Source organism: Apium graveolens, chromosome 7, assembly GCF_009905375.1.
Source record: "Apium graveolens cultivar Ventura chromosome 7, ASM990537v1, whole genome shotgun sequence".
In the NCBI taxonomy this organism is placed as follows: domain Eukaryota; kingdom Viridiplantae; phylum Streptophyta; class Magnoliopsida; order Apiales; family Apiaceae; genus Apium; species Apium graveolens.
This window is the reverse complement of record NC_133653.1, coordinates 80,447,982-80,473,409: the sequence shown is the minus strand read 5'-3', so window position 1 is coordinate 80,473,409 and position 25,428 is coordinate 80,447,982. Positions and strand designations below refer to the sequence as shown.

Below are 25,428 nucleotides of genomic sequence, written 5' to 3'. Positions count from 1 at the left end.
ATATGGTAAAAGGCTATTTATATTTACGGAAAATTAGTATCCCGTTGGATCATTCCGGATATAAAACGGTACGTTTATTTATAAAAACTGATCCAAACGGTATCGGTTTTCGGGATAATTATCCAAATCAGTACAATTTGTACTGCGGTCTTGGTCTCAGCGCCTGGTTACACGTATTACGAGGTGATAATTGGGATAGTTTAATAAAAAGCTCCCGTTTATCGAAAATACCAGTTTTATTGATTTACTGAAACGAATATTGTATCGAAAATATTACGCCGGGACCCGCGCAGGACAAACCGTACGCCGGATCGAAAAATTTGAAACATGGAATATGCTCGGAATATTACAATTAGGTTAGGAAGGAGTTCTCAGAAGAGTTTCGGGTTCCAAAAACGTAACAACGGATGACGTCGGTTGGTTCCCGTTTTTATAAAATAGATTTTAAATACTCGAAAAAAGATTTTATAAATTTCTTATGATCCTTATAAATCCATAAATCAACGTAAAAATAATTAGGAAGATATGACAATTATCTATATTTTATTTTGGAAATATAAAAATTAAAATACTCAATTAATAATATTTTCAAACATCCAAACGCATTTAACACTTAACAATTAGTTCACAGAATAGATATTGAACACATATATTAAGAAAAAATAATTACACGATATATCCCGGCTATTACATCCTTCCCCCCTTAAAAGGATTCTGTCCTCAAAATCTCTTAAGAAAATAAATGAGGGTACTTTTCTCTCATATCACTTTCTAACTCCCAGGTTGACTCTTCAACCTTTGGGTTTCTCCATAATACTCTTACTAGTTTTACCACTTTATTCCTCAATACTTTCTCTCTTTCCTCTAGAATCTCTATCGGACTCTCTACATATGACAAATCGGCCTGAAACTCTATTGGCTCATATTCTATTACATGACTAGAGTCTGGATTATACTTCTTAAGCATAGATACGTGAAAAACATTGTGAATGTGCTCCATGTGTGGAGGTAACGCTAACTCATAAGCTACTTTGCTAACGCGCTTTAGAATCTCAAAAGGTCCGACATATCTTGGGCTCAGCTTCCCTTTCTTTCAAAACCTCGCTAGTCCTTTCCACGGTGATACTTTCAATAATACCAAGCTTCCTTCTTCAAATTCCATGTCTTTCCTTGACTGGTCTGCATATCTCCTTTGACGGTCTTGTGCTGTTGTCAATCTCTTCTGGATAATTTCAACAACTTCCTTTGTCTGCTGTACCAATTCAGGTCCAAGTATCTTACGTTCTCCTACTTCGTCCCAATACACTGGAGATTTACATTTACGTCCATAAAGGGCTTCATAGGGTGGCATCCTAATGCTGGCGTGGTAACTGTTGTTATAAGCAAACTCTACCAGAGGTAAATGCTCGTCCCAACTTCCTTTGAAATCAATAGCACAAACACGTAACATGTCCTCGATTGTCTGGATCGTCCTTTCACTTTGGCCATCCGTCTGTGGGTGATAGGCCGTATTCATATTCAATTTTGTTCCCAAAAATTCTTGAAAACTCTTTCAAAATTTCGAATTAAATCTTGGATCTCGATCAGATACGATAGACACAGGAACTCCATGACGAACTACAATTTCCTTCAGGTACATATGGACCAACTTATCGAGCGAAAATCTTTCATTTATAGGCAGAAAATGAGCTGACTTGGTAAGTCTGTCCACTACAACCCAAATGGCATCATGATTAGCTCTTGTCTTTGGTAATCCAACTATAAAATCCATGGCAATATGTTCCCATTTCCACTCTGGAATCTCCAATGGCTGTAGCAATCCACTTGGTCTCTGATGTTCGGCTTTAACTCTCTGACATGTATAACATTTGCTAACCCATTCCGCAATTTCCCTCTTCATATCTGGCCACCAATAACTTTCCTTTAAGTCTCTGTACATTTTGGTACTCCCTGGATGGATGGAATATCTTGAATTATGTGCTTCCTGTAAAATTTCATTCTTCAGCTCCGTTACTGGTGGAATCCAAATTCTAGAAGAAAACCTCAGCATACCTTGCTCATCCTTTTGCGTGCATAATTCTTCACCAACCAAACGATTTATATCTTGATCCACTACATCTTCCTGACACTTCTTTATTTTCTCTAGCAACTCTGGCTGAAAAGTCATACTGTACACTCTTGCTTCATTAGGCCTGCAAACTTTAATCTCCAATTCCAGTTTCTGAAATTCCTTATATATCTCTTCAGGTACTGATAACACATTTAACTTTTCCTTCCGACTTAACGCGTCTGCTACAACGTTCGCTTTACCAGGATGATAATTAATCGAGCAGTCGTAATCCTTGATCAATTCTAACCATCTCCTTTGCCTCATATTAAGTTCCTTTTGTGTAATATGTACTTTAAGCTTTTGTGTAATAACCCCAATTTTTGGAAATTTTTGAAACCCTTATGAATAGTGATTTTGCAGATTATGCTGAATGAGAAAACTTTTCATGCCACACTATAGGGGTTCTGTTATGGATATTCTGAGATTTTATTAGTACTCTATATGGTATATAAGTGTATGTAAAGATCGTCAGAATCCAATTCCGAACACTTTGATTTTTCCCGGAAATCCACTAGATACGGAAAGAATTGAGTATAAGGTAACAGGATAAAAAGGATTTAAATTAAAGGATTATAAGAGAGGATCATAAAAGGATTATTATTTATTGAGAAAGGTTAAGGAAACCCAAGTAATAAGATCCCGGGTATGATCCCTCAAACGATAAACGAAAACGAAAGTTAAGCGAACCGTATAACAGATCAGCGGTCATTAGGCAAACAATTAGGAGGTTAATCAAGGAGGTTAGGGATGATGAGGTCGTCCAACCAATGAGAAGAGGGCAAGTAAGAGATGATGACACAATAAGGTGATGCAAGCATGATATAGGGAAGGAGGAGGTGTGGTTGGTTTATAACCACACAAATATAAGGTTATTAAGGTAATTAACCAAAAACAAAACAAAAAACAACCAAGCTAAGCCAAACAAATCAAAAAACACAAAAATCATTTCATCTTCTTCATCTTGCTCTCGGCTTTTCATCTTTTCCCAGGATAGAAAAATCAAAATCCTAGCTCCAAGCATTGTTAAATCACAAGGTAATTATCTAAGACTCCTTATGCATAGTTATGGATATCCTAGAAGTTTGAGCTCCTAAATCATTCACAATCTCTTCCTAAAAATCAAGGAAGGAGATGGTGAATAGTAACCTTCAAGAAATAACTTTGGTTTTCTTGATGTTTTTTTGAAAGTTCAAGGTAGCTTAAGCATAGATCAAGGCTTCCATGGACATTCCAAGGATCTTTCATTGATTAAAAGCTTCAAGGAAGGTATAACTCTTCATTATCTTAGCATTTAGTTGTTTGGTATAAATGTTTATGATGATGGAATGATAGATTAAGTGTAGTAGTTGTTTTGTCATGTTGAGATCTTAGTGGTTAAGTGCTTTTGTTGATTTTGGAGTTAAAAAGTAGCACTAGTTGTTCTTGATGATTCATGGTATGATTTGGGCTTGGTTTATATGGTTTAAAGTGGTTGATGAGTGATATGGTCATATGGTTGTATTGGGATTGATTGGTAGTTGGATTGATGTGAATTGGAGGGTTATAAATTTGGGAAATCGCGTAAATATAGCCGTCGTAATGTCCGATTTACTTTAGACTGCTTTTGTTCATAACATTAGGACCCGAGAAACCCCTTCTAGGTTTTGACCATTGCCATGATTAGATAGTTCATGTTATGAGCTTCGTGTTGATATGTGGTTCATTTGATTCCGATGTACGGTTTAGGAGAAACGGTCGTTTTAAGTAATGACGTTTCGTGAACGAAACATTACCCCTCGCCTTACTTTGAAACATAGGTTAAAGACCTTAAAGGACTAATTGGAGTATGAATCATTTATGTAAAGTGTATTAGGAAGTTGGTAAGACACTCGCGAAAGAATCGCCTTAAAACCCTTAATGGTTAATTTATTAAAAATGGTGGAGCCGAGGGTACTCGAGCGACTTAAGTGAATCTTTAAGCGCGAAAGCGGACATTAGGACTCTAAATGGTTAAAGTCTAGTTTCTTAAGCGACCGGGGTTTAATTCCGACTTATGTTGTTGTTCATAGGTTATCGGACCCACTCTAAGCTTAAGTCTATCCGGGAGCACTCAGGCAAGTTTTCTACCCGTATAACTGTTGTTGTGATGTATATGTGTATATGCATGATCTTGCGATAAATGCATATTTTTTATTAGCAAATTCTTGCGATATATTGTAGCATGTGATATGGTATATATGCATGCCTGTTTCATATTCTTGATTTATATATTTGTTGGTTCAAATGCTTATAGTTGCATAATACTTATGCTAGAGATAAGTGGTATTTGAGTTTACCCTAGTATAGGGGATAAAAAGGTGAACATATTTCTAAACCGGGAGTCGATGTTCCCGAGAATATTATATATATTTTATATATATATGGTTATAGTTTTCAAAACTATTAATCGAATAAGGTTTATTCGATAACTTTAACTTTATTTTATTTATTGAATATTATTTCGAATATTCATTCGAGGGCTTAAGACTCAGTTTATATTATTTAATGATTATTATTTGGATATTCATTTGAGGATGTATGACTCCTTTATTTATTTAATGAATATTATTTATACTATTCATTCGAGGTATTATGACTCCGCGTATTATTTAATATTCTTTATTTTATTAAAGAATAATGTTCGATAATCAAACTTACTTTTGATTATTCAAATAAAGATATTACTTTCGTATAAGTATATCTTTGATTATTTACTATTCATTTCAAGTATAAGTTTTCCAACTTCTACCTCAATTATTCTTTATGGGAATATTATTTAAATAATAATATTCAGATATTTTCTAAATACATTGGGACTGATTTATTTTATTAAATCAGCATTGCTCCAACCACTCCTTAAAGTGTCTTCGAGTCTTCAAAATGATTTTTAAAAGTTAGAGCGGATCCCAAAACTCATTTTTATATTTATGATCTTCCTTTTTAAAGGGGATTTAAATACTCGCTCAAAACCAGAGGGATCCGGCTCTGTGGTGTATTTTATATTCGCAACAAGGTTGCAGTTTTGGTAAATGAATTGATTACTTACCCAACGTTCGGGAAGTAAGTCCATCTATCGAGTCGGCATAAGCAACATGGGCTCAGTGGGCGTCCATGATAGTGTAAGTGGCTCAGTGGGAGTCCATCAAATGCATAGTGGCTGAGTGGCAGTCCAGCATAAGGTCCTATTACGACCAGGGTGATGACCAGTGGGGAATTCGTCCATCTACTAGTAGAAAATGTTACTTATTGGTATCTTTGCCTGATCAGCAAGATATCAGGTTTATGCCAAAATTCTTTCCTTTCCAAATTTATTGGATATTGCAATTATGTTCATACTTTACATGACAGAGGTTTTCAGGAAACGTATGTATATATATAGGTGTATATATATATCGGGACTTAATGAAGTATATCATAACTTCATTTCCTTCAAAATATTTCAAAGATTGAATCTATTCAAGTCTTATCTTGTAGTCTCATCAGTGTGATGAACTTTTGAAACTAATTATAACTTGAACGGTGGTAGTTCAAGTAGTATTCGGAAAAGATATAAGTATATTGGAGTATCTTGTAACTTCATCTTTTAAACTTATATCTAGTAAATGATTATCTTATTCATATCAAAGACTTTCAGAAAAACGTTGAGACAAGGTTAGATATATGAGATCACCTTGCAACGATATTTATTTTTATACAGTTATAAACTCGAACTCTGTGTATATTATGCATTGAAGAGGACTTCTAAGATTTTGAAAAGTATATATGTATATATACTGAATATTTTGCGACTTCATCGCATTAAGATATCAAACTTGGTTCATTTCTTTTAACCAAGACTTTCATGAGTACTATGAGAAGGCTCATATATTGTTAATTATTATACATATTATTTTGGTGGGCTTGCTGCTCACCCTTGCTTTCTTCTTTCATCACACAACAACAGATAGAAAAGATGAACAGGACCAAGCTCCCGATTCGCTAGCGGATAGGAAACGTTCTGCAGTTTCCTATAGGCGTTGATGTCGCTGTAGCTGAGGTAGGAACTACCAATAGGCTAGGCTTTCAACTTTTGATGTACCAGATTATGTATATTTATGAATTATAATAATGGCAAAGAAATGTAAATTTATTCAGAAACCCTTTTAAGGTGTAATGGCATATAATTTTGGAATAAAATGACTTGTGATTATTTTTGGATATTCATCTCTGAGACTATAACTTGTGGTGTGTGTATTTATTATGGGGTCACAGTACAGAGTAGTTGATTATTTATTAAGATTGGGTGTTATTAAGGGAAATGGAACTCGTGACAACCCGGATCCCCGACCCCGGATTTAGGGTGTTACATTTTGTGATCCGTATAAATCTCACATTTCTCTCCATACAGATAATGTCTCCAAATCTTCAAAGCAAAAACTATGGCTGCTAGCTCCAAATCATGAGTAGGATACTTCTGTTCGTGTGGTTTCAATTACCTTGACGCATACACAATCACCTTATCGTGCTGCATTAGAACACAACCTAGTTTCTTGTGAGAAGCATCGCTATAAATTACGAAATTCCCTTGGTCGTCTGGAAGTGACAAAACAGGTGTCATGATTAATCTTCGCTTTAATTCCTGAAAACTTTCTTCGCATTTGTCATTCCATATAAACTTTTCATTCTTCCATGTAAGCTTTGTCAATGGTGTTGCAATCCTTGAAAATTTTTGAATGAATCGACGATAATATCCGGCTAATCCCAAGAAACTTCTTACCTCGGTGGGTGTTCTCGGTCTTTCCCAATTTGTAATTGCCTCGATCTTTGCTGGGTCCACTTTGATTTCTTTGTTACTAACTATATGTCCTAAGAACTGAACCTCCTGTAACCAAAACTCACACTTCGAGAATTTAGCATATAATTTCTTTTTCCTTAAAATCTTCAAAGCTGTTCTCAAATGTTCCGCATGATCCTCTTCCATTTTTGAATAAATTAAAATATCGTCTTTAAACACGATAACGAACTTGTCCAAATATTCCTTAAAAATTCTAATCATCAGGTCCATAAATGCTGCTGGGGCATTGGTCAATCCAAAAGACATCACTAGAAATTCGTAATGTCAATACCTTGTTCTGAAAGCTGTCTTTGGTATATCTTCTGGCTTGATCTTCAGTTGATGATATCCCGATCTTAAGCAATTTTGGATAAAAACTTGGCTCCCTTCAATTGGTCAAACAAATCGTCAATTCTGGGTAACGGATACTTGTTCTTGATTGTAAGCTTGTTGAGCTCTCTATAGTCGATACACAGTCTCATGCTTCCATCTTTCTTCTTGACAAATAATACCGGGGCTCCCTACGGGGATACACTGGGTCTGATTACTCCTTTCTCTAACAGCTCTTGCAATTGCTTCGCTAGCTCCTTCATCTCAACGGGCGCCATTCTATACGGGGCCTTGGATACCGGTTCTGTTCCAGGTGCTAAGTTGATTGCAAACTCAATTTCTCTGTCTGGAGGAAGTCCTGGTAACTCGTCGGGAAACACATCTGGAAATTCATTCACTACTGAAATATCTTCAAGTTTCGCTGGCTCCTGACTTCTGTCAATTACATATACCACGAAATGCTCGCATCCTTGTCGTAATAACTTCTTGGCTTGAATCATCGTTAAGAACTTCTTTACTTGTTTCTGACCCTTGAACGTTACCATTCTTTCGTCTGGCGTTTTCACCGTTACCTTCTTATTTCGACAATCTATCTAGGCATCGTGCTTAGATAACCAATCCATTCCTAAGATAACGTCAAATTCTCCTAACTTAAATGGTATCAAATCTACACAAAACTTACTACCAGAAATCTCAATCTCACAATTCCCACAAGCTTGATTAACAAATATTCGTTCTTGATTTGCCAATTCCACACTCATTATTTCATTTAAATACTCAACTGGACAATTTAACTTACTAACAAAATCTTGTGAAACAAAAGATCGAGTTGCTCCCGAATCTATTAACACTTTGGCACATAAAGAATTCACATTAAGCGTACCTGCCACGACATCCGTATCCTGGATAGCATCCTTCACAGACATGTCAAAAACTTTAGCCCTTGGAGTCTCATTTACTGCTGGGGTAGATCCCATAATCCTCAATACATTACTGACTGGGGCTGGTGTCTTGCAATCCCTGGCTATATGTCCTGGCTTTCCACATTTAAAGCACGTAAATCCAATGGATGGAACCTTCACTGCTGGATTCTGGATAGGCTGATCCTTATTTGCTGGCTCTCTTGCTGACTGATTTCGGCACTCCCTCGAATAGTGCCCTTTCTGGTTGCATTTGAAACATACAACATTCAACTTTTTACAAAATCCTCCATGCTTCTTTCCACATACTTGACAATCTGGAAAAGTTAGTCTCAACTAATTAAGCTGATTCGCATTAACTGGACGGTTGCCCTGGCCTCCGTCGCCTGCATTCTGTCTCTTGAAATTAAAATTTCTTCCTGGCTGAAATTTTCCCTTCTTAAAATTTGGAAACTTCCCTGGTTGTGACTGACCCTCATTCCCTTCAAATCTCCTTTTCTTGCTTTCCTTCTCCTTCTGTGACATCTCACTCTCTGTCTCCGCGATCATAACTTTCTGTACCACTCCTGCATAGGTATCCAATTCAAAAATGGCTACCTTCCCTCTGATCCATGGTTTCAAACCTTGCTGGAATCTCTTAGCCTTCTTCCTGTTAGTACCCACATACGACGGCACATACCTTGACAATTCCTCAAACTTACTCTCATAATCTGTCACCGACATGTTTCCTTGCTTTAGTTCTAAAAACTTCAACTCCATCTGGTCCTGGACAAACTGAGGGAAATACTTTTCTAAAAACAATTCCTTAAATCTCTCCCAAGTAATAACATCTATACCTTCCAATGTCTTCACCATCTCCCACCAATAGGTGGCCTCATTCTTCAGATAGTAACTTGCAAACTCAACCTTCTGCTCCTCTTTCACTTTTACTAAGGCAAATGCCTTCTCTATTTCCTTTAACCAAACATTTGCTTCAATCGACTCTAAGGAACCCTTGAATTCTGGTGGGTTTACTGCCTGCAAAGTTTTAAAAGTTACCTGGGGATTGGTCTGTCTTTGTTGTTGTTGTGCCAGGTGAACTGTTTGTTGGGCCAAGATTTGAAGAATCTGGGCTATTGCTGGGTCTATGGGTCCTAGGTTCACATTCGGGTTTGTATCATCTTGGTTGTTATTGTTGTTGTTGGTTTCTTCATTCTGGGTGTTGGTGCGGGTATTTCTTTTAGGAGGCATTTTTCTGTAAAGAATCAAACAACTTATTTAGCTTTTGAATCAAATCTTTTGCATAAAAGAAAAGTTTTGTAAAACAGAATTATCTCTTTTGAAAATAGTTATAACTAAGTAAATTGCATGCTTCTTTACAGAATATACACAGTTATGGAAAACAGGGTACATGGTATCACAGGGGTATAACTGGTGCAATAAATAAGGTAAAGTAAAACAGGTGCAATAAAGTAAATGACAGTGCTGGAAAGGAAAAGGTACTGATATATATAGATTAAAAGTTTTAGGTAGTACAAGCGTAAAGACGCTTCGGAAGTAAAAGCAAAAGGGTACAACAACCTACTCACTAGTCAGCATAGCTAGTCTATAAATACAACTCAAAAGTTTGCAGATACACACTACACACTACTGCACATAATACGTAACCATAACAACACTGCTCAGCATCTCTATCTCTGGATCTCTGACTCATGGCAAGTCTGGACCACCAATTTCCTCAAGCTCCTCTAGGACCCACTTAGCCCACTCCACTAAGAAATCAGGGGTGATGCCCTCATGTGTAGCCTCAGCAATCCTCACAGCAGCTGCTCTACCAAACACCTAGAGCCTCTCTCTAAGTCGTCTCTCACCACTCCCAACCTCTCTAGTACGCATAATATGTAGTAACTCCTAAATCTGACCTTGTAAGAATCGCTACTCCATAAGGCAAGCCTTAAACTGATGATATGGGACAGGATAAGAAGAGAACTAGAAAGGTACTCCTGTTACTGAATGGCCAGTAAAGCCTGAATCAGCAGGTGGGGGTCCTCTGATAGGTGGCCTCATGCCTGGAGGTGGAATAGCCTGCAGTGGTACGGGCTGCAACACAGGTGGAGGTAGAATAGCCAGTACTGGTGGAACAACATGACGTGGATCTGATGATGGCGCTCCAACTGAAGGCTCTGAGTGATCAGCTGATACGGGAATAAAAGAGTCGGCCATCGCTGCTATCTGAAATCATATCGCAATATAAGAATCTCGAACCACGACGCGAATTATACTAATACATGTTATACCGAAGCACTCAACCTCTCGATGTTCTATCTTTCTATTCCTTACTTCTAATCCTAACCCTCTACCCATTCCCATTATCTTAGGCTTGTGTCAGTGACTTATAACCTGTAGCTCTGATACCAAACCTGTGACGCCCTCCAAACCCGGATCAGAAGTTTGGGGTCCACACACACACCTTATTTATAACCTGCTTATAACAATAATAAAGATAATAATAATATGTATTGACCCTACTTACCAACTACCATGGATCGCAACAGGTTAAATTATGCACACAAGCCAAACACATCTACTTATATTACAAACCATTCAAATCCCAACTATTCAAACTCAGAACTGAGTATTAAACATTATTACAAACTTTTACAAACTTAAATTATCCCAAAAGAAGCCTACTAGCTCAACTTGATCAACCTGTACCCCTAGCTCTCGCACTGGACTGGGGATCCTCACTACCAACTGGTTCCTTTTTAACTGGAAAAGAATATAAACAACATCGCATAAATGAGCTAACTAGCTCAGCAAGTCACAATGACAAAACTAAGAATAATGATCATCAGGTGAACATGGTTATGATGTCAAGTGAACAATGGATTATGATTTAGAATTGGATATAATAGTTTCATTTTAAGAAAACCAAGGTTAGGCTGCTGATCAGTCACGCACTAACCCCGAGCAAAGCACACAGCACTGCTCTAACTACTGGATCCAAGGTACACATTGGCCTAACTTGACCATTATATGGTCTGACCACGAATCTGGTCCACAATTTTATAAAATCAATCCAATTCTAACATAATAACAAAATAAACAATAAACATAATCATTAACAACATTGAGTGTTCAATAATGAAAGGGTTTCAATCTTTGTAAGGATCAATAAGGTAATTTCAAAGCTTGGATGCTGGGTAAGGAAAGAATTGGATAACAAAGGAAATGACATTTCAGAGTTTCAAGGATTTGGTCTTTCCAAAGCATAAGATACAATGGTTTGAGTATGTAGGTAATTCGATTCAGTGTATGGTATCATATATTTGTGGTTCATTTCTGGTTATACAACAATCAATGGTCAAGAAAGAATCAGGTTTACGGCTCAAGATCAATAGTTGGATTCATGGTTAGGGTTCAGTGTTTTAAAGCACTTGTAATATAAAACAGGACTATTAATCACTATAATATCTCGAGAAAGTTCAGAACACTTGCCTGGTATTAGCTTACTACACTGCACTCGCTTCCAATCACAATCGTCTTACTCCTCAACTACCTGTTTCCCTTTCCTACGTCTTGCCTCTTCTGCTCACATATCATAAGCGTCTATCAATATTCAACTCATATGATTTTATTCAATACATACTCCTATCTACCCTTCGTTTTACCCAAATCCGATTAACGGATTGAAAGTTACGCAATAAACATGTAAACATCGAAAATACAGACCGACAGTCAACCAACAAGTCATATTTAACACATATCACGTCACATAATCAATGATATCTCATTTATAAAGAAGTCTCGGGTCATAAATAGGCTTTTGGTTACTTAAAATGATTTTTAAAACATTTTTCAAAATTAAAACGGGTCGTTGGATCGATTTCGGAGTAATAAATAGGGTTCAGTTGGCCAATTCTGGCTTCAAAACAATTGTATAATAATTATCGAGCCTTGGAAATAATTTGGATTAATATTTTAAAGCTCGAAACTATTTTTCGGAATTTTTAAATCATTTTTAAATAATTAAATCTAATTAAATAATTAATTAAAATCAATTAATAATTAATTAAATCAATTAATCAATTAATTTTCGAATTAATTGACCAATTAATCAATTAAAATTTAACTGAAATTAATTAACTAATTAATTCAGATTTATTTTTGAATTGAAAATAATTTTTGGAATTAAAATAATAATTTTCAGAATTTTCAGAAATTAAAACGAATTTTTATAATAAAAATAAATAGGAAATATGATTTTAGAATATTTTTAAAACAGGAATCCAACTTTTGCAAACTCTGGAAAGTTCAGGGACTGAACTTCATCGTTTTCAAAAGTCAGGGTACTAAACTGCAATTTTTCCAGTCCTCGCCGGAAAACAGTCGAGGTTCGCCGGAGAACTCGAGTCCAGCATCCTCCCACCACCACAAACTCCAGATTACATCTACAATTTACCAGGAATCTAACCATACTCTTTAATCACATAGACAGCCCCTGAATAGGCCGGAAAATAGCCGAGAAGTTCGCCGGTTTCCGGCGAACTCGACGTAAACTTCAAAGGACAACTCCCTTCTCTATAGACCTCGTTGATTTGTGAAACTTGTACGACTGGATTGCAAATTTCATAGAGAACACAACCCACTATACCACAACATCTATCTATCCCGAAATAAGAAACCCCCAATTTCAATTAAGAACATTCATACGGGTTATAAACCCTAATTTCACAATTCGAAAATCAAACTCAATTTTGAACATGTTATTGAACTCCAAATCAGACGTATAATATATCAAAATCATCAGGAAAACAAGCTCTACAACATGCAATCATCAAATCATACAAACAATCATCCGAACAAAAATTCATATTTTTAGTAAAATTAATTCGAAAATAAATAAAAATATAGAAAATAAACCTTGATTTTTGCAGGTGTATGGATCACAAAATCTGATGGAAGATTATATGAATATAAGATTTTTCTCTGGAAAATTATATAATTATCTGTCTGCAAATGATTTTGATACGAAATAAAATACGGTAAAAGGCTATTTATATTTACGGAAAATTAGTATCCCGTTGGATCATTTCGGATATAAAATGGTACGTTTATTTATAAAAACTGATCCAAACCGTATCCGTTTTCGGGATAATTATCCAAATCAGTACAATTTGTATTGCGGTCTTGGTCTCAGCGCCTGGTTACACGTATTACGAGGTGATAATTGGGATAGTTTAATAAAAAGCTCCCATTTATCGAAAATACGAGTTTTATTTATTTACCGAAACAAATATTGTATCGAAAATATTATGCCGGGACCCGCGCAGGACAATCTGTAAGCCGGATCGAAAAAGTCGAAACATGGAATATGCTCGGAATATTACAATTAGGTTAGGAAGGAGTTCTCGGAAGAGTTTCGGGTTCCAAAAACGTAACAACGGATGACGTCGGTTGGTTCCCGTTTTTATAAAATAGATTTTAAATACTCAGAAAAAGATTTTATAAATTTCTTATGATCCTTATAAATCCATAAATCAACATAAAAATAATTAGGAAGATATGACAATTATCTATATTTTATTTTGGACATATAAAAATTAAAATACTCAATTAATAATATTTTCAAACATCCAAACGCATTTAACACTTAACAATTAGTTCACAGAATTGATACTGAACACATATATTAAGCAAAAATAATTACACGATATATCCCGGATATTACATTGGTGATATATAAACCAAGAGTAGAAAATCAAACAACAACAAGACTAAGCAAGTATTTTCTCAGAGAAACAATTGTAAGCTGTATCCTGTAGCATTTCTCTGTAAATTTAGTTGTTCTTATTTATAAGCAGTTGTGAGTTATTCAAGCTTCACAAGGTTCTTTCGATATATATATATATATATATATATATATATATGGTGGATACATTCAAATCCACCAGAAAGTTTTAAAGACTTGTGTTTTTATTACTTTGTGTTTTGATTCATTTTAACTTATCATTCCGCACTTTGCAAATCAAAACACTCACATATATATTTTGAGTTAGAACATTTTAGAATTCAGAAAAAGTTTCAAGAATTTCATTCAACCCCCCTTCTGTAATTCTTGTTGCATTGTTGGGACTAACACTTTCTCTGGCAGAATTTTATGCATGCAATAAGAAGGGTTGATTCCCTTTATATCTGCTATAGTCCAGCCAATTGCCGATTTGAACTCTCTCAGAATCCTCAGAAGTTTTTCCTCATCACTACCTGAAAGGTCAGATGCAATAATAGGCAAAGTAGATGCATCACCTAAAAATGCATACCTCAAATGCTCAGGTAAAGGCTTAAGCTCAAGAGTGGGAGCTTGCTCAATAGATGGCTTGAGGCGTTTAGGAGCTTTGTTCAATTCCTCCATTCCAAAATATTCAAAAGGCATATCTATCTTCCTCTTCCAGGTAGAAGCATTCAAATACTACAATTGTTCTTCACCTTCATCATCTTCACTATCTGAATTTCCCAATAAGGATTTCTCTAAGGCATCAGACCTTAGCAATTGATCAAGTTCTGAAGTAACTACAGAATCGACTAACTCCACCTTTCAGCACTCCTCATTTTCCATAGGAAATTTCACAGCAGTGAACACATTAAAAGTTACATCCTGATCCAGTACTCACATCGTAAGCTCACCCTTCTGCACATCTATCAAGGTTCGGCTAGTTGCCAAGAAGGGTCTTCCCAAGATTATGGGAATCTTCTTATCCTCCTCGAAATCAAGAAATATGAAATCAGCAGGGAAGATGAGTTTATCAACCTTGACCAAGACATCCTCCACAATACCTCGCGGATATGTAATAGAACGATGGGCTAGCTGCAAGGTCATATACGTCGGTTTTGGATCAGGTAAGTCTAACTGCTTGAAGATTGATAATGGCATCAGATTGATGCTAGCTCCCAAGTCACATAAGAATCTGTCAAAAGACATTTTTCCAATAGTTCACAAAATAGTGAAGCTTCCTGGGTCCTTAAGCTTTGGAGGCAACTTATATTGCAGAACAGCACTGCATTCCTCTGTAAGAGCGTCTGTCTCTAAATCATCTAACTTCACCTTCCGAGAGAGAATACCTTTCATAACTTTGCATAACTAGGAATCTGCTCAAGAGCCTCATCGAAAGGTATATTGATATTAAGTTTCATGAACACCTCCAGAACTTCTGAAATTTCTTGTCCAGCTTTTTCTTTTGTAGCCGCTTAGGAAACGACGGTGGAGGATAGATCTGTTTTTCCCCTGTATTACCCTCAGGAGGAGTGTGCTCAACAGTAGTCTTCCTTGGTTCCACTTCTTTCTCAGCCTCAGCTTCTTCAGTCAACACTTGAGTTTGATCGGAATTCGCAACCTTTCCAAACCTTAAAGTGATTTCCTTTACCTGCTCCTTAGCTTCCCTCTTTTCTGGCACTTCAGTGTCACTAGGTAGTGTACCAGGCTGACAATTAAGCAAGGCATTGGAAATTTGCTCAATTTGATTTTCCAAGGTCTTGATAGAAACGGATTGACTTTTGCACATAAGCTTCAACTACTCTAATTCAGATTTTTCATTAGCTTGTTGCAGCTGGAGTTGTTGTCTCGGTGCATATTGCGCTTGCTGAAAACCAAGGGGTTGTACTGCTTAGTTGGATACTGCTGATAAGGCTGTTGAACCACATTCTGAGTGTTGCTCCAACTGAAATTAGGATGATTGCGGTTGTTGGGATGATAAGTGGCGGGCACAGGTTGCTGCGAATGCTGAAAGTTGCTCACGAACTGAGTTGATTCACTAGAAATTGCACACTGATCAGTCTCGTCGGCACCAGCACAAAGCTCACAGACACTAGCAATTTGATTAACTCCATAATTAGCCAAAGTGTCCACCTTCATCGTCAAAGCCTTAAGTTGGGCAGCTAATACTTTTGAGATCAAGTCAAGCACGATCCCGATGATATAGAACTCAGTTTGGGGGTTCACCTACTGAAGACCCCAACATGCACATCAGGGATTTCATCGAGATCTGCGACACTTTCAAATTGAATGATGTGACCGAAGATGCTCTCAAGCTATGACTTTTCCCATTCTCTCTGAGGGACAAAGCTAAGTGCTGGTTACACTCTCTACCAGCAGGGTCTATCACCACTTGGGAAGATCTTGCTCAAAAATTTCTCACTAAATTCTTCCATATGGCAAAGACTGCTGTAATCAGGAATGCTCTTACTCAGTTTGCTCAGCAAACTGGGGAATCTCTGTGTGAGGCTTGGGATCGATATAAGGAGATGCTGAGAAAGTGCCCACATCATGGCATGCCTGATTGGATGATTATTAACTGTTTCTATAATGGATTGGGTGCTACTTCTAGACCCATGCTTGATGCAGCATCAGGAGGAGCCTTGTGGGCTAAAAGCTACGATGAAGCTTATGAACTTATTGAACTGATGGCTGCTAATGAGTACCAAAATCCTTCCCAGCGACTGACTCAGGGAATGGTAGCAGGAATTCTGTAGTTGGAAGTAGCAAGTAGTATAGAATCTTTTCTAGTTCGTTCCCACAGAGACTGACTTGGTTAACTAATTATTTCATGCACTCAAGCAACAATGTATGGTTATTATTCAATACTAAGACGATAACAATTGGGTTGCTTATAACTAAGAATTAAGCTAACAATTATACTAAGAAAATAAGTTTGGTTGAAATAATATATATGACAAACATGGGATTCTAACTTCATTATATACTTCATTCAATAGCCTTATTGTTCTTAACCTTAGAAAGCAATGGTGATGACACTAATCAGACAACACGAAACTGATAAATGCCAACTTTCGTTGCACGAGTACCATACTACCAGACATCCATAAAAGAGATAGAAGCTGAATAGACACCAATTATATTAAGACCCTATATGTCTATAGAATTTGACAACATAATGGTTTAAGCACAAGTTATCTATCTTGATTACACAGGGCAAGTAAGATGGTTAAAATTACCTACTAATCATGCATAACAAATACATGAACCCAACATGCACATCAGGGATTTCATCGAGATCTGTGACACTTATAAATTGAATGATGTGACTAAAGATGCTCTCAAGCTGCGACTTTTCCCATTCTCTCTGAGGGAAAAAGCTAAGTACTGGTTACATTCTCTACCAGCAGGGTCTATCACCACTTGGGAAGATCTTGCTCAAAAATTTCTCACTAAATTTTTCCCTATGGCAAAGACTGTTGCAATCAGGAATGCTCTTACTCAGTTTGCTCAGCAAACTGGGGAATCTCTGTGTGAGGCTTGGGATCGATATAAGGAGATGCTGAGGAAGTGCCCACACCATGGCATGCTTGATTGGATGATTATTAACTGTTTCTACAATGGATTGGGTGCTACTTCTAGACCCATGCTTCATGCAGCATCAGGAGGAGCCTTGTGGGCTAAAAGCTACGATGAAGCTTATGAACTTATTAAACTGATGGCTGCTAATGAGTACTAGAATCCTTCCCAGCGACTAACTCAGGGAAAGGTAGCAGGAATTCTGTAGTTGGATTGAGCAACTGCTATAGTTGCCCAACTTAAGGCTTTGACGATGAAGGTGGATACTTTAGCTAATTATGGAGTTAATCAAATTGCTAGTGTCTGTGAGCGTTGTGCTGGTGCCCACGAGACTGATCAGTGCACAATTTCTAGTGAATCAGCTCAGTTCATGAGAAACTTTCAGCGTTCGCAGCAACCTGTGCCAGCCACTTATCATCCCAACAACCGCAATCATCCTAATTTCAGTTGGAGCAACACTCTGAATGCGGTTCAACAGCCTTATCAGCAGTATCCAACTAAGCAGTACAACCCCCCAGGTTTTCAGCAACCGTAATATTCACCGAGACAACAACTACAGTTGCAACAAGCTAATGAAAAATCTAAATTAGATGAGTTGAAGCTTATGTGCAAAAGTCAAGCCATTTCTATCAAGACCTGGAAAATCAAATTGGGCAAATTATCAATGCCTTACTTAATCATTAGCCTGGTACACTACCTAGTGACACTAAAGTGTCAGGAAAGAGGGAAGCTAAGGAGTAGGTAAAGGAAATCACTTTAAGGTCTGGAAAGGTTACAAATTCCGATCAAACTCAAGTGTTGAATGAAGAAGCTGAGGCTGGGAAAGAAGTGGAGCAGCAGGAAGTAGAAGTGGAGGATGTCTTGTGGAAGAGTACTGTTGAGCACACCCCTCTTGAGGGTAATATCCGTGAGGTATTGTGGAGGATGTCTTGGTCAAGGTTGATAAACTCATCTTCCCTGCTGATTTCGTAATTCTTGATTTCGAGGAGGATAAAAAGATTCCCATAATCTTGGGAAGACCATTTTTGGCAACTGGTTGAACCTTGATAGATGTGTAGAAGGGTGAGCTTACGATGTGAGTACTGGATCAGGATGTAACTTTTAATGTGTTCAATGCTATGAAATTTCCTATGAAAAATGAGGAGTGCTTAAAGGTGGAGTTAGTCGATTCTGTAGTTACTTCATAACTTGATCAATCCTAAGTTCCGATGCTTTAGAGAAAGCCTTATTGGGAACTTCAGATAGTGAAGATGATGAAGGTGATGAGCAACTGCAGTATTTGAATGCTTCTCCTTGGAAGAGGAAGATAGATATGCCTTTTGAATCTCTTGGAATGGAGGAATTGAACAAAGCTCCTAAACGCCTCAAACCATCTATTGAGGAAGCTCCCACTTATGAGTTTAAGCCTTTACCTGAGCATTTGATGTGGCGCCCCAAAATCTGGGGTCAGGGATATAGGAGGCCACGCCATTTCAATCACTATAAACCACATACCTCGCATCACAATATATATATACTCATATTTTAATACCCCACACTTATCACACACACACACTTACAGGTTGTTATCTTGAAAAGGAACCATTCATTACTAGAGTAGATCAACCATATAGTGATAATTATTACAACCCAAAAGTAATTAAGTCTTACCGAGGAATAACCTTTAAGTAAGGCTAATCCGTCGGCCAAATATACGTTTCTTATTTATTACCTTACATAAGTCATACTTATAAATAAGCTGAACTAAAACAACTGAAAACCAATCCAGCTTATTCGGACTACCTGTGGTACAGCACCAAACCTACGGAACAGCTGGCCATTTCCTACCTGTTTCCTGGCGGGGGTTCTCATGGTAGGCATCTTGATTCACTGTTGTGTTGTGTCAATTTAAGAAAATAAGTGTGAGCTATAATGCCCATCATAAAAATGTACAATATGAAAATGAATGTATGATAACTCACGTAAAACATCATATATGATAATTATGTTTTATCCGAAAATAGTTTTCCTTGGTGATACACACCTTCTTATGAAAATAATTCTTTAGTGGATTTTATTATCCTGTGAATACCTTAATAGTAAACCCAGCACCTAGGCTTTGGTTACGATATTGCATCATAATTCCAATTGGAAGAATATGACATTCACCGGAGCCACTGTATACGATGATCAGTCGTACTACGGAAATAGTAACCTTTTCTACATGTAGATGGATGATTCCCTTTTATTATTGGTTATCACCCTGGCCGTATTTGGGCCTTTTCTGTGTCCGTCCCTCTCAGGTACACACTTCGTGTCTATCCCTCTCAAGACACAGTTTTGCGTCCATCCCTCTCCGGTACGCATACTCCACATGTTCATCTGTATATAAGATACCTTCTCATGTGGTAGTAAATTGGTAGTCTCCCCAGTCCACGAAGTACTGGAGTCTACCCCTCCTTGTCCTTGTAAGAATCACATCATCAATCTGGAACTTATATTGTTCCCCAAACATATTGCTTGTTGATAGGTACTGTAACGTCTGAGAAATATTATGTAATTATTTTTATCAATAAATAATTATTATGTGAATTTTGGTGAATTATTTGATGATTGATATTAATATTTGGATGTTTATTTCTGATAAAATTTAGATATTTTAAATCTTTAATTATCCAGGATAAAATATAGATAGTTTTGGTATTTTTCTGGTAAATTTTGGAGTGTTATGTGATTTTATAGGGATTTATAGAATTAATAATGATTATTTTTACATAATTATAAAATTACTTTTTTTTAGTCATAAATCGTTCCACTTCAACCGTTTTTGCGTTTTTACAACCCAAAAAATTTCCGAAAATTCCTTCATAACCTAATCTGATAATTCTGAACATTTTTCATGTTTCGACTTTTTCGATCCGGGTACAGTTTGACCCGTACGAGTCCCGGCTTAAAATTTTCTATACGCTAATCATTTTTATAGACCGATAAAACCCGTATTCTCGAAAGACGGGATACTGTTACCTTATTTTTGTATAAAATATTTTATAAGAGGCTCTGTATTGATAATTATCCAAATCTGGTATTAAAATCGTATCATTTTTTTAGTTACTTAGCGGCTAAGTAACCCATTTTCGGACCCAATATGTAAATGTAATTATCGAATTACTAATTAAAAAAATATGGGGTAGTTCTGTCAACTGTGTGTTGCTTTATTATTAATTGTGTGTAATTTGTTCGAAGCGAAGATTAATTTTATAGTTAATTATCGAGCTATATGAATTTAATTTGTTTTTAAAGTGATTTTATTGAATATTTATTCTTATAAATGCTAAAATTATTTCTAAAATTATTTTTGTTTCCTTATAATTTTATTTATTATTTTTAGGAGTTTACAAAATTTAGAAATTAATATTTTATTGATTATTTATCTTTAAATGATTTTCAGATTACATTTAATTGTAAAATCGATATTTAATTCCAGAATGTTTCAAAAATCATGAAAAAATTATTTTATTAAGTTTGAAATATTTCGAGAATTTTAAAATTATTCCGGGAATTTTCGGATTAGATCCACTTGCAAGTTCATTCATTAAACTGTTAATTTCGGGTATCTTGAGCGTTTTAAAAATATTTATAAAATTACGAAACTTGTGTTTTATTAGTTTCGAAATATTTATAAAACTTAAAAATTATTTTGATATTATTTCGCCGAGTTTTTTCACGCATACACCGTTAAATTCAAAACTCCGTACCAGAAAATAAGATAATAACGAAGAAAAAAAAGGGGAAACAAAACAAAATAAAATCCCTAATTCCCCCACCCCCTTTTCTTCTCTTTCGACCGCCTCTCCTTTCTCTTCCTTTCGATCAATCTCTCTGCAGTCTCTCTCCCTCTCATCTCGATTACTCTATCCCAATTAATCTCTCAATTTCTCCCTTCTCCTGCTTTCATCCCGCTCTGTTTCCTTTTCCCTTCCCTGGTTCCCTCCGGTTGGTGAGTTATTCCAGCGCCGCTTCCATTTTCGTGTCTGTTTCCATTTTCCGTTAACTATTTCAGTCCCGTACTATGTTGTGTCTGTGTGTATAGTATGTGTGTATGTTGTGCTGCGTGTATATATATATGTGTGTGTTGGGGTTCCTATTTCCGTTGCTGCCTCCCGATTCCGGCGAGGTGAGACGACGGTTGGTTCCTACGCGTTGCGTCTGTGTTGTACTCGAATATGTGTTGTTAATTCGCTTGGTTACTTTGGACTGATTTTTATTTATTGATTTATTTTATTTTCTGCAGGGTTTATTTGATTACTGTTTCGTGATATAAATAAATTTGTGCGGGAATAAATTATAATCGGTGAAATTCGCGTAGGACGTCCGATAAACGGAAACCCGCGAATTTTACCGCCGTTGGTGATGAGCCACGGCGAGCCGACGGTGGACAATGATGATTAATTTTGAGTCCTAAATTATAATAAAATAAAATTAGTTGATAAAATGAATTGCGAAATGAAAAATATAAATAAAAACATGAATGATAATAATAATTAATAATTGAGTTGTACAAGTGATTGGGAATTGTGAATTGTGATTGGATGTTGTCGTTTTGATTGGATTGACGTCGAATTGCTTCGATGGGTAGGCCGATAAACAAAGGAAACGCTGCCCGATTTTCAGGAAATTAATTCCAAAAATACGGGAACGTAACCTATAATTATCGGAGACGTCGAACGAAGGTATATAATTATGTTATACGAATCTAGTTATGTGCGGTAACAAAATATTTTATAATCACCCTACTATTTTCAAAACAACGAATATACATACTTTCCGAAAACAAAAACCGAACCGAGTTTCGAAGATGTGAACCATAATTGCTATGTGTATTTCAATAATACATATAAATATGAGTTGGGTTATGAAATCGTATGGGTAGAATAGGATAGTGGTGTGATGTGAAGCGAAACGATTATCTGAATTAGGGTATTTTAACCCTGTAGGTCCTAGTCGGAAGACCCGAGATTTGACGTTGGACTAGGAATGATCTAATGATTAGACGTCGAGATCAACGAAGTTCCAATCGAAGGGCCTGAGTGTTGGGATCGTATCAAAAACGGGATAGTAGTTTGACGTTAAAGCCGAACATTCAAGTCGAACCAAAGTCAACCAGTAATAACGATTAAAGCTTATTGAGGCAAGTATTCCTGATTTTTCTTTTAAATTATTGCAATTATTTCTTCGTTACTATTCTAAGTTCAGAATAGTTAAATGTTTTATATTTCACTGCAATTACTCTTATTATGCATGTTCTTTTCACTATTGTTCCTATAATTCGATTGCTCTCTTGAGAAAATACCCATTCTTTCGGGTTATTTGCGAACCCTGAATTGGGATGTTTTGAATTCAAAATGATTTGACATCAAAATACTCCACGGGCTTGATAATGATGATGTGTGGGATTAAATTTTACTTAATCCTAAGGACCGGGACATGACCGGTGCCTTGAAATGCGCCGTAGAGCCAGGGGACCCGACTGGATCTATACAGGTAGGTATAGATCTGCACTGTATCATGGCTGATCAGCAGGATATAGGTGCGAACTAGTGTCCAGTCTAATTTATTGTTGATCGCCATTAACGGCATTCTCTCTCGGAAGTTTTTTATTCCAAAATCGGACAAAACCCTGATTGAGGAGATGAATCGGGGACTCGTTTGTCACTTTTGGATTTAAATTAAAGGCTGGTAACAACCAATGTTTATTCACTCAACTCATTCAAATAAATAGAATTGTTAAAATTGCTTAAAGCTTTTGTCCGGAAATTTTTCTTTGAAACTGATGCTTGAAACTCAAATTATATACTTGCTAGGCATTTTTGTCTCACTCTTGCTTTGTAAATTCTTATTTCTTTCAGAAGCAGATAAGAATAAAAGTGAATAGCTTTTGTTAGACAGCAGAAGTTAAAGAGATCTCTGTTGCGCGAGGACGAAGATGTTAGAAAAATATGACAAGAATGTTAGCATAAAGGTATTTACCCTCGTATTATAGTTGTTGTGAATTGTAGAAGGTTAAATTTTTGTTTCATACCATAACCTATAAACGATCCGGATTCAAGGGGTTAATTGAATACCCTTTTATTTTATGTAAATATTGTTTAGTGACACCAAATCTTGACCACAGATTTGGGTTGTTACAGGTACACTTTGATTTGTACGTATTTATATGTACTTCCGAGAATTTTCAGAGGAAGTACTAGGGATGTGAGTTGACCGTTGTCAACATATTTGTTATATAAGGGGGAGATTTTTTTGAAACTATAATCCAGATATTTAAAATAAGTCGAGATAATATTCTCCGACGATCTGAAATTATTCGAATGATTTTCCAAAAATCAAAAAATATTTTGAATCAGGTTCTATGATTTTTAAATCATTATTTAAACCATTAAATAACTGATGCTTAATAATAAAATATTATTCATTGAATAATTAAACCTCGAATAATTATACTTTTAAAAAAATATTTGAAATAATATTCCTCAACTAATTTATGTTTAAGTAATTTAATAATCTTTAATATTTAATCGTGTCTGAAATAAATATTCACTGGAGAATACTTCTCCCATAATAAATGAATAGTAAATAGATATTTATTATTCGAATGATATAGTATAGTTGAGGGAATATGATCTTTAGAAATTGTTTTAATAAAAGTTTGAGGTGTTTAGTATTTTATAAGTGGACGTTGAGTCCTTTTAAACCGTACTACTATGGACTTTTAATCGTCATAAAATATCACCGGGATGATCACCGGGTTTTTATCTTAAAATCCCGACTGACTCACGGTCTTATACTTATACGTCACGCTTAAAGTGGAATTAAACATTCTATGATACTTACTTATCGTACAACATCGCTATATTATGCAAAAAGTTCAATTACTACGTATCATGGCAAGCATGGTATTTATGCAATGATAATAAAACAATCCTTTCATAACACAACAGTAGATGGAGTTGGATTCGTAAACTTTCCTGGGTATCTTGAGGTGGAGGATGCTCTATGTTCCGCTCGGAAATCTATAATTATAAACATAATTCATTTCGGTAGGTCCCGTTCTAATTTACGGCGACTCGCATTCATGCACTACTTATTATACACCCTCTCAACTTATATTACCCTTATTATTTCTTTAAGTCCTTAATCATATTATGGTCTCTTCCTTTTTCAAACTATCTTAAGTCCGTTTTCATTTTCGTCGTCGGCTCCGCTTATGGATTCTACATTTTCTAATCGCGCGGTCTTGGCTCTGATATTTTTATAAAATTGAAAAATTATTATTTTCACTTTAAATTTTTATGGCCGTTAGGAAACTCAATTTACTACTCTGTGTAAATATTTAATGATTTATGAACATTATTGAGTCTATCCTTTATATTTTCAAAGTTCGTAATTCGTAGCAGTTTTTGTCGCGTAAATCACTTTTAGTAAAACGGCCATAATGTTTGATCCGTAAATCAGAATCAAGCGATTCAAGTGTCTAAATGATCCTTATAATATTCAATATCATAATCAAGGGTCATTTTTTAAAAAACTACAGTTTTACATCTTCGGGACTTTCTGCAGAAACTTAAAGTTATGTTTTGTTCGTTTTAACGAGATTACGGTTACGATCAGAGTTTCGTTTATGCCTTAAATCTTTATACTACCACCAACAATCAACATATCATCATCACCACACTAACGCCTCTCAAGAATATCATGTTCTTGAGGCAACAACAATCAACCTTAAATCTACTTAGCTAAACATCAAGATTACAACAATACTCCCACAAAAACTAGGTTTACAACTATATACTAAAAGGATCTTGAACTTAAATCTTAAATAAGGTAGGGTCAAAGATTTATACCTTTCTTGAGAGCTTGAGATGTGTTCTTG

General features: G+C 36.0%; 2 non-coding genes across 2 annotated transcripts; both read right to left on the bottom strand.

Moving 5' to 3' along the window:
• Positions 1-16,390: 16,390 nt before the first annotated feature.
• Positions 16,391-16,497, bottom strand: LOC141676354 (small nucleolar RNA R71). The gene has a single exon (XR_012556950.1). It is a non-coding gene; the product is annotated as a small nucleolar RNA R71 (small nucleolar RNA).
• A 924-nt stretch (positions 16,498-17,421) lies between these two features.
• On the bottom strand, positions 17,422-17,528 carry LOC141676001 (small nucleolar RNA R71). The gene has a single exon (XR_012556616.1). It is a non-coding gene; the product is annotated as a small nucleolar RNA R71 (small nucleolar RNA).
• Between the last annotated feature and the right edge of the window lie 7,900 nt (positions 17,529-25,428).